Source organism: Carassius auratus, chromosome 14 (genome assembly GCF_003368295.1).
Source record: "Carassius auratus strain Wakin chromosome 14, ASM336829v1, whole genome shotgun sequence".
NCBI classification, from domain to species: Eukaryota; Metazoa; Chordata; class Actinopteri; order Cypriniformes; family Cyprinidae; genus Carassius; species Carassius auratus.
This window is the reverse complement of record NC_039256.1, coordinates 2,850,185-2,861,827: the sequence shown is the minus strand read 5'-3', so window position 1 is coordinate 2,861,827 and position 11,643 is coordinate 2,850,185.

Genomic DNA, 11,643 nt, shown 5'->3' with positions numbered 1-11,643 from the left:
TCTCGGCTGCGTCCGACCACCTGAATGGAGTACTGGGAGAGGTCAAGGCTGTCAGAGGTGAGGCTAGTTGGCTGAAATTGCGAATAAAACGCAGATAGAAATTGGCGAACCCCAGAAACGGCTGTAGGGCCTTACGGGAATCTGGAGATGGCCAATCTATCACAGCCTTAACTTTGTAAGGGTCCATACGTATTCCCTCGGACGAGACGATATACCCTAGGAAGGTACAGACTGTGCATGGAATACGCATTTCTCAGCCTTGACAAAAAGCCCATTCTCAAGTAACCTCTGGAGCACTCGTCTGATGTGTTGAACGTGTTCCTGGAGAGATGATGAAAAAATCAGTTTGTCATCCAGGTAAACATATATAAATCTACCATATCTCTCAACACATTATTAACGAGTGCTTGGAACACCCCTGGCGAGTTGGAAAGCCCGAACGGCATCACCAATTATTCATAGTGCCCTCTAGGGGTATTAAAGGTGGTTTTCCATTAATCCCCCTTCCTGATGCGGACCAAATGATAAGCATTACGTAAATCCATGTTGCGAATACGGTTGCTCCCTGTAACCTCTCGAAAGCTGAAGACATGAGTGGTAATGGATAAGTGTTCTTTATCGTAATGTTGTTCAGCTCTCGGTAATCAATACAAGGTCGCAGAGAACCATCCTTCTTACCCACAAAAAACAACTTGAAGACCTGAATGAGTTTTATTGCATATTTTAAACTCCCAGTCTCACACCACACACCCGCCCTGACAGTCTCTCTATAAAGCCATCAACACCTTAAACAACCCCCCTCTCCCCCACTCCTGCACTTGAGATCAGTGAAGACTATGTGCATCAGGTCTTCAGGAAGCAGAAGAGCAGAAATGCACCAGGCCCAGACGATGATACACCAGCCTGTCTAAAAAACCTGTGCTGACCAGCTGGCCTCCATATTTTCACAGATCTTCAACAGATCACTGGAGCTGTGTAGAGTTACCTGCTGCTTCAAACACTCCACTATCATTTTGGTCCCCAAAGAAGCCCAAAATCACAGGACTTAATGACTACAGACCTGTTGCTTTAATGTCTGTGGTCATGTAATCATTTGAGAGACTGGTGTTGGTCTCCTTGAAGGACATTACTGGACCTTTACTGGACCCCTGCAGTTTGCTTTCTTAACAAACAAGTCTGTTGGATGATCCAGTCAACATGGGACTGCATTTCATCCTGCAACATCTGGACAGACCAGGGACTTATGTGAGGATCCTGATTGTGGACCTTAGCTCTGCAACACCATTCAACACCATCATCCCAACACTCCTCCAGACCGAACTAACCCAGCTCTCTGTCCCTAGCTCCATCTGTCAGTTGATCACCAGATTTCTGACTGAAAGGCAACAGCTTGTGAGAATTGGTAAACTCACATTTAACAGCCGCACTATCAACACTGGTGCTCTTCTCCCTGTACACCAATGACTGCAGATGACACTACAGTCAGTTAAGTCTAGTGCAGTTAAAATAATTGTAGCTGAACACGTTCAAAACAGTGGAGATGATAGTGGACTTCAAGAAAACCCCCCTGCACTCCCCCCAATCACCATCATGAATAGCACTGTGACCTCAGTGGAGTCATTCAGGTTCCTGGGCACCACCATCTCTCAGGACCTAAAGTGGGACATTCACATTGACTCCATTGTGAAAAAGGCCCAGCAGAGGCTGTATTTCCTTCCTACCTACCGAGGAGGTTCAACCTGCCACAGAAGCTGCTGATATAGGAATAGTTTCTTCCCTCAGGCCATCTACCTTATTAACAGTTAAATGTTCTCCCCTGTAATGGCTTGAGCCACCCTTAATTAAGTCAGATATATTGTGTTCTTTTTTTATTTTTTATTGTTTGTTTAAAGTTTGTATTTGTTTTTGATTTAAGGTTATGAACCAAGTATTTGTTTAAGAGGTGGTAGGCTACATTGTCTCTTTATGTGCGTTAAGATGAAAACAGACACTTTTCTAATGCTCTCATGCCACACATCCATTTTCCCACACAATAAAAAGCACCCTCGGTTAAAACTATAATAATAGGCTGTTGGAAAAACAACACTCCTGTGCGCATTTGTTTGCGCTCTGGAAAGCATCAAGATTCTTTACAACACATTTTCGTAGCACTGATCAATGCAGCCAATCACAGTCGTATCTTATGACTTCTTGAACACCTTTGAGTGGCCATTTCATTCACTCAATTCTAAATGAATTACTTTTTTCCTGCACACTTGCAAATCATCTCTCTGTATGTAAATAAATTAATTTAAAGAAATTTTCTGAGATCATGATGACCTGAAGTATGTGACACATTTTTTGTGATTTTAAAGCAATGGCTATTTGAGGACATTCTAATCCATTCAGAATTTGAATAAAAGTTTTGTTTTTCGTGCTGCTAACTGCCATATAGCTTGTACAAGCAGCAAAGTTTCAGGAGTGACAGCCTAAATCCCTCATAAATGCTGGATACATTTTCGAATGGGAGAAAAATATAATTTCTCAAATAGATGTTAAAGCTGCACAGACTTACGGACTAATATAAAAAATATTTGACAAATATAAGGCTAAAATATTTCAATTGCAATTATTTATAAAAGTAATGACTATCTTGCAATTCTTTGTACATTGCTAATCTAGTAGAGGGAAATTTTAATAGTTTTGCAGCACTGCAACAGTTATTTTCCATAATTTTATATAAAAATACAGCAGGGTAAGTTGAGCCATTTTTTATTTATGTGGTCCTAAAGATAAGGGGAAAATGCAAAAGTACAAGGAAATGATCTGATGTAATATCAGGATATATAAATTAAGCTTAGATTCAGTCTTTAGTTGTTTGCATTTATGAAACAATTTGTTGAACACCAAACATGTGATCTTCTCGAAAACAGACTAAACAGAATTTAAGTAAAATTCAATAAAACAATTAAATAAAAAATTAATTAGAACGAAGGAATAAATATCACTGAAACTAATGTTGAACCCGCCATTAGGGACTTACAGGTGGAAAGATATATCTAAATATAATGTGACGATAAGCATCTTCTGGTTCTTATCAGAGAAGAATTTGGTGCACTTGCACACTGTCCCTATTGTTAATTAAACTACAAATTTTATATATATATATATATATATATATATATATATATATATATATATATATATATATATATATATATATATATATATATGGGAGATCATGTGACCCTTCGGCAGCAATGCACGCATAGTCCTTCGCTCTGCTCACTTCGTCAGAAATTAAATTAAATTCAAGTTTATTTGTATAGCGCTTTTTACAATACAAATAATTACAAATCAACTTTACAGAAAAATTAAGTTTCTACAATATTTAGTTGTAGCCTATAAATGGTGACTGTCAGTTTGTGCCTGTATGACAGGATTTTCCAGGAAAATTCATTCAAGACATAGTCAGCCAAACGATGAACATTATAACAGCAATTACAATACGATGTAGTCACACTTGTACAAATATTTGTTAGTTCTGTTTGTTGATTCAGGGTTAGCATCATCTGAGGTCCTCTGAGGGGGTCAGCATCATCTCTTCTCAGGTGGTCTGGATCCAGACTGGAGCTTGTGTAAATCGTAGTTACCATGGGATGTAAATGCACATTTGATCAGATACAACTGCAGTCACAATTTAAGAGATTATGCATTATTTGAATGCTTGGCGAAAGAGATGCGTTTTTAATCTAGATTTAAATAGAGAGAGTGTGTCTGAACCCCGAACATTTTCAGGAAGGCTATTCCAGAGTTTGGGGGCCAAATGTGAAAAAGCTGTTCCTCCTTTAGTGGACTTTGCTATCCTAGGAGCTACCAAAAGTCCAGCGTTTTGTGACCTTAGGGAGCGTGATGGATTGTAACGTGGTGTATGACTAGTTAGGTACGCAGGAGCTAACCATTTAGGGCCCTATAGGTAAGTAATGATAATTTGTGACTGATATGGAACTTAATAGGTAGCCAGTGCAGAGACTGTAAAATTGGGGTAATATGATCAATATTTTCTTGACCTGGTAAGGACTCATAAGGCATAACAGTGGAAACTAATCCCATATTTTCTAATAACATTACCAAGGGGCAACATGTATATTGAAAATAGAAGGGAACCTAGGATGGATCCTTGTGGCACTCCATATTTTTCTGGTGATAAATGAGATGACTCCCCATTTAAATAAGCAAAATGGTGGCGATTGGACAGGCATGATCTAAACCATCTTAGACCCTGCCCTTGAATACCTGTATAGGTTTGTAATCGATCTATGAGTATGTCAAGATCTATGGTGTCGAACGCGGGACTAAGATCAAGTAAAACTAGCAATGAGATGCAGCCTTGATCTGACGCAAGAAGCAGGTCATTTGTAATTTTAACAAGTGCAGTTTCTGTGCTATGGTTGGGCCTTAAACCTGACTGAAATTCTTCATACAGATCATTTTTTTTTGTAGGAAGGAGCTCAATTGAGCAGACACAACTTTTTCAAAAATTTTAGACATGAATGGAAGATTTGAAATAGACCTATAATTTGCCAATTCACTAAGATCTAGTTTTGGTTTCTTAATAAGAAGCTTAATAGCTGCGAGCTTAAATGGCTTTGGGACGTGACCTAAACATAACGAAGAGTTAATAATATTGAGAAGCGGTTCTTCGGCTATAGGTAACAACTCTTTCAGTAATTTAGTGGGTACATGATCTAATAAACGTTGTTGGTTTAGATACAGTGAAACGTTTATTTAGCTCTTCCAGTCCTATAGTTGTAAAGCACTGCAGTTAATCTTTGATGAAACTGAAGTGTTAGACGCTGTAGAATCTACATTCACTATTGTATTTCTAATGTTATCTATTTCATCAGTGAAGAAATTCATAAAGTCATTAAAATTAAACGTTGATGGAATATTTGAATCAGGTGGTGGCTGGTTATTTGTTATTTTAGCCACTGTGCTAAATAAAAACATTGGAATATTTTGGTTATTTTCTATGAGTTTGTGGATATGCTCTGCCCTAGCAGTTTTTAGAGCCAGTCTATAGCTGGACATACTGTTTTTCCATGCAATTCTAAAAACTTCCAACTTCCTAGTTTTTCTCCATTTGCGTTCAAGACTACGAGTTTCTTTCTTGAAAGAGTGAGTATTACTGTTATACCAAGGCACAGTATGTTTTTCTCTAACCTTTTTCAATTTGATGGGGGCAACAGCTTCTAATGTATTAGAGAAAATAGTGCCCATGTTGCCAGTCATTTTGTTTAGTTCATGTGTATTTTGGGATACAAATAGCAATTGAGATAGATCAGGCAGGTTATTTCCAAATCTGTTTTTGGTTGCTGGAATAATAGTTCTGCCCAGACGGTAACGCTGAGACATATAGTTAATATCAGTGATATGCAGCATGCACGATACAAGGAAATGGTCTGTAACATCATCACTTTGAGGTACGATATCTGTATCAGTAAGATCGATTCCATGCAATATAATTAAATCTAGTGTATGATTAAAATGATGAGTGGGCTCGGTGAAATTTAGCTTGACTTCAAAAGAGTTTATTAGGTCAGTAAACGCAAGTCCTAATGCATCATTTATATTATCAACGTGAATATTAGAATATCCCATGATTAGTGATTTATCAACTGTAACCAGAAGCTCTGAGAGGAAATCTGCAAATTCTTTTAAGAATTATGTATATGGCCCCGTTGGTCTATACACAGTAGCCAGAGCAAAAGATAAATTAGATTTCTTTTGCATATCTGACAGTGTAACTGTCAGAGCGAGACTGGGACTCAGTTGCAGGTGCTCAAAAAGAGTCAGTTTATTAGATGGGCTTTAATTTCAAAGGACAAAAATAAATAAATAAAAAAAAAATAACAAACAAAAAACAATCCAGGAACAGGGCAGTCTGGAGCAGATCCAAAAGAGCCTCCTGGACGAATTCCACTTGGAAATCCACTGATGCAATGCCCAGATAAACTGACAAGGGAGGCGGGGAACTGGTGGCGCACTGCAGCGCAGCGAAGAAGAAGAGTTACAGCGGTCGGTGATCGCGAGCCGGGAAGGCTGAAGAATAGCGCTGCCTGAAAGCAGGAGGAAGAGGGAAAAAACAAAACTAGAGGATGAAAACAAAACGGCACAATCTCTGTGCAGGTTAAACAAGAGGTGAGGACAAGGCTGAGACATGAACGAGCACACATGAGGAGACTAAATAGAGAAGGAGTGATTGTGATGAGAGGTGATGCAGGGCAGGTGATGGTGACCAATAACAAGATAATAATGAAACAATAGGGCGGAGACGGGCACCACGGTGACACAAAAGCACATGGTAAGTGTAAACAACACACACTATAGGGAAAAACAGACAGATCAGCCCGGGGACGTGACATTACCCCCCTCCCCAGGAGTGCCCCCTGGCACTCCAGGGAAGGAACCACCACGCTGCCGGTTGAAGTCCTCGATCAGCGACTGATCCAGAATATCCTGAGCTGGGACCCAACTCCTCTGATCCGGTCCATATCCCTCCCTGTCCACCAGATACTGAAATCCCTGACCTCGACGTCTGACATCCAGCAACCTCCTGACGGTGAAGGCTGGGGAACCATCCAATAGATGGGGAGGGGGAGGGGGAGGGTTAGTAGCAGATGGGTTAAGGTGAGAATGAAACACAGGCTTGACCCGAGAAACATGAAAGACTGGGTGTACCCGACCAAGTATGGGAGGTAACTTGAGCTTTACCGCCACTGGACTCAATACCTTGGTGATCTGATATGGCCTCATGAACCTAACTTGCGAGAAGCCACCCGGAGAGGAAGGTCCTTGGTTGATAGCCATACTTTCTGACCACATACGTAGCGGGGAGCAGGAATACGGTGACGGTCAGCCGCTGCTTTGGTTCATCTGGAAACCCGAACCAAGGTTTCCTCAGCCCTCCTCCAGGTGACGGAACAGCAGCATCGGGCTCCTGTGAGGGGAACATAGGAGGTTGAAAACCAATGGAGCACTGGAATGGAGACATACCTGTGGCCGCCACTGGCAAGGAGTTATGGGCATATTCAATCCATGATAACTGTTGGCTCCAAGAACTCGGATTATGGGACGTCAGGCAGCGGAGAGCTTGTTCTAGAACCTGGTTTGCCCGCTCGGACTGCCCATTGGTCTGAGGGTGAAAACCTGACGACAGACTCGTAGAGGCCCCGATCTGTCGACAGAACTCCTTCCAGAACCGGGAGACAAACTGTGGCCCCCTATCAGAAACCACGTCCACCAGAAGGCCATGAATCCGGAAGATGTGGTCAACCACCACTTGAGCTGTCTCCTTAACTGAAGGCATTTTGGGAAGGGGATGAAATGGGCTGCCTTAGAGAAGCAATCTACCACCGTCAATACTACGGTGTTACCCCTCGATGGTGGAAGACCAAGGGCTATGTGTGACCAGGGGCGGGAGGGTATGGGTAAGGGCTGTAGCAGACCAACAGGAGGCTGATTAGAACTCTTGTTCTGGGTGCAAATTGGGCAGGCAAACACAAACTGCCTGACGTCCTGGGCCATGGATGGCCACCAAAATCACTGGCGGATGGCAGCCAGAGATCTCCGAACCCCAGGATGACAGACTAACTTGGATGAATGCCCCCACTGGAGGACTTCAGGGCGCAGCACAGCCGGCACAAAAAGTCCACCCCTATGGGCACCCCCTTGGCACCTCTCTCTCTCGTATGGCTTCCAGCACTCTCCTCTCCACGCCCCAGGAGAGGGACCCCAACACAATTTCTTTAGGGATAATGGTCTCAGTTGGTGCACCAGTTCTCTTATTATCCCTGTAAAGACGGGAGAGGGCATCAAGTTTAACATTTTTGGAGCCTGGGCAATACGAGATAGAGAAGTTGAACCGGCCAAAGAAGAGTGCCCATCGGGCCTGGCGTGAACTCACCCTCTTAGCCGAACGGACGTGTTCCAAATTTTTATGGTCCGTCCAAACCAAGAAGGGCTGCGCTGACCCCTCCAACCAGTGATGCCACTCACCCAAGGCCAATCTGACCGCCAACAGCTCCCGGTTCCCTACGTCATAATTCCGTTCTGCTGGGCTCAAGTGGTGAGAGTAGTAGGCACAGGGATGTACCTTCCCATCTCTGGGGGACCTCTGAGAAAGGACCGCACCTACTCCAATCTCAGAAGCATCCACCTCCACAATAAACTGATGTTCAGGGTCTGGAAACGAAAGAACAGGAGCAGAAATGAATCTGGACTTTAGGTTATTAAAGGCCTCCTGAGCCTTCAAATTTCACCTAAACGGTACCTTAGTGGAGGTAAGAGCTGTCAAGGGTGCAGCAACCTGACTAAAGTTTTTGATGAAGCGCCTATAGAAGTTGGCAATTCCCAGAAACCGCTGCAGTGCCTTGCGTTAGTCTGGAGGTGGCCACTCAGCTATGGCCCTTACCTTAGCGGGATCTGCTTTGATTCCCTCCGTCGAAATGATATAGCCCAGGAAGGGAACTGACTTTGAGTGCAAAACGCACTTCTCCGCTTTAACATATAGCTGGTTCTCCAGCAGCCGTTGTAGCACCTGGCGCACGTGTTGGGTGTGTACCTGAAAGGAGAAAAAATAAGAATGTCATCAAGGTACACAAAGACAAACTTGTTAACCATGTCTCGCAACACGTCATTAACCAGGGCCTGGAAGACAGCTGGGGCATTTGTCAGGCCAAAGGGTAGCACCCGGTACTCATAATGTCCCGAAGGAGTGATGAATGCTGTCTTCCACTCATCCCCCTCTCGAATCCGAACCAGGTGATAGGCATTATGGAGGTCCAACTTAGTGAAGACCTTGGCTCCCTGCAAAAGTTCAAAGGCAGATGACATTAAGGGCAGGGGGTACCTATTCTTAATGGTAATGTCATTCAAACCTCTGTAATCAATACAAGGGCACAAGGAGCCATCCTTCTTATTAACAAAGAAAAAAAGGAGACGAGGAGGGACGGATGAGACCGGCATCAAGGGACTCACAAATATATTTGTCCATAGCCTCTCTTTCTGGACCAGACAGGGAATATAACCGACCCCTGGGCGGAGAAGTGCCTGGGAGGAGGTTGATGGCACAATCATAAGGCCGGTGAGGAGGCAGGGACACAGTCCGGGACTTGCTGAAGGCGTGCCGCAGATCGCAGTACTCCTCTGGCACCCCGGACAGATCAGCATCATCCACCTGCACAACAGGAAACACAGCACCAGGAAAAGAGGCAGAACCCAAACAAGACTCAAAACAAGACTGCTTCCAAGACAAGAGTTTCTGGCCCAATCCACATGAGGGCCATGCTGCACCAACCACGGGTGTCCCAGAACCACGGGGGCACTCGGGGAATCAAGAAGGTACAGTTCTGTTATCTCATGGTGATTGCCCGAAACAATAAGACTTACAGGAAGGGTGAGGTGAGTTATGGTGGTGATAGGAGTATCGTCAAGAGACCGAACAGAGATAGGAGTAGAGAGGGGAATGGCAGGAATTCCCCACTGCTTGGCCAGTGCCGTATCCATGAAGCTACCACCAGGCCCAGAATCCACCAGGGCCAAACAGGAGTGACTAGAGCCTCCAAACTGAACACCCATGAGAAGTAGTGTGCGGGAAGAGTGGGGAAAATTAAGAGGAGATGTGCCCACCAGAATCCCCCTGGCTACTGATGGGCCCTGGCTTTTAGCGGGAATTTTCTGACGAAGTGTCCAGCCCTCCCACAGTAGAAACATAAGCCCCGGGTGAGTCTCTCTTCCTTCTGCTGAGGAGTGAGACGCAGACGTCCCACCTGCATAGGTTCAGGGTCAGCAGGAGATGGCAGAGGCAGGACCGGGGTGGATTCGCTGGTCATTTCTCCCACCCTCCAGTGCGAGCAGTCAGTTGTTGGTGATGAAGGCGAAGGCGGCTCTCTACACGGAGGGCCAAGTCGACCAGATCATCAAAACTGCATGGAAGCTCTTGGGTGGCGATCTTGTCTTGGATATCCTCGTCTAGTCCTGCGTGGAACACGGCACTGCAAGACCCCTCATTCCAGTCACAGGCCGCTGCTAAGGTTTTGAATTCAATGGCAAACTCAAGTCACTGAACGGCCTCCTTGCCGTAGCCGTGCCAGCTGGGCTGCTGCCTCATCACCCCGAGCAGAACGATCAAATAACTTGACCATCTCCTGTCAAAAGTCCTCAAAAGAAGCACAAAAGGGAGCCCGTGCCTCCCATACTGAAGTTCCCCAGTCACGGGGCCCTGCCTGTGAGGAGGGTTAAAACATAAGCCACCTTAGTCTCTTCCTGGGCATACCGGCGGGGCTGGAGGGTGAAGACTAGGGAGCACTGAGACAGGAAGGCTCTGCAGGAGTTAGGGTTCCCATCATAGGGAGGTGGGTTTGTTGGCATGAGGCTCAGGTTCATGACGGGTAGAGGAAAGGCCAGTGGGGTCCTCCGATCTGGCAGATGACTGTCTTCGATGGTCAGTTTATTAGATGGGCTTTAATTTCAAAGGACAGAAAAAATAAATACAAATTTACAAACAAAAGACAATCCAGGAACAGGGCAGTCTGGAGCAGATCCAAAAGAGCCTCCTGGATGAATTCCACTTGGAAATCCACTGATGCAATGCCCAGATAAACTGACAAGGGAGGCGGGGGCGCTGTTGAGGCGGGGATCTGGTGGCGCGCTGCAGCGCAGCGAAGAAGAAGAGATACAGTGGTCGGTGATCGCGAGCCCGGAAGGCTGAAGAATAGCGCTGCCTGAAAGCAGGAGGAAGAGGGAAAAAACAAAACTAGAGGATGAAAACAAAACGGGCACGATCTCTGTGCAGGCTAAACAAGAGGTGAGGACAAGGCTGAGACATGAACGAGATCAACACAACGATCTGACAACAGACAGCACACATGAGGAGACTAAATAGAGAAGGAGTGATTGTGATGATGCAGAGCAGGTGATGGTGACCAATAACAAGATAATAATGAAACAAGAGGGCGGAGGCGGGCACCACGGTGACACAAAAGCACATGGTAAGTGTAAACAACACACAATATAGGGAAAAACAGACAGATCAGTCCGGGGACATGACAGTAACATTAAGCAGAAGTTTTTCAAATGTGAAACCTGTTTTCTGGGTAACATTGAGAATATTGCTATATATTGTTGCAACACCTCCGCCATGACCAGTCTGACGGGGCTCATGCTTATAACATTAGTTTGGTGGAGTAGACTCATTTAGACCAATATAATCATTTGGTTTAGCCAGGTTTCAGTCAAGCAGGGTACATCAACACTATTATCTGTGATAATTTAATTTACAATAACTGCTTTGGGTTTGCTTTTGGGTAATATTTATGAGCCCAAACTTAAAATTAAAAAAATTCTAGATCCTACAAAAGATTTTTTCTAGATCCTACATTAAATTTATTTTTTGACCCCACTATTCGGGGAACAGATACAATCTTAACTAGGGCTGGGTACCGAACTTCGATACCTTTATGGTATCGAACGAAAAACTTCGATACTATGAGTATCGAAAAATAATTTATCTTTCGGTGCCAAATTTCGGTTCCAAAAGCCAAGCGGCCGTTTTTTTTTTTTTTTGCTAAGCGGCTGTGTCTGTGTGAGCTTGTAGCATACATG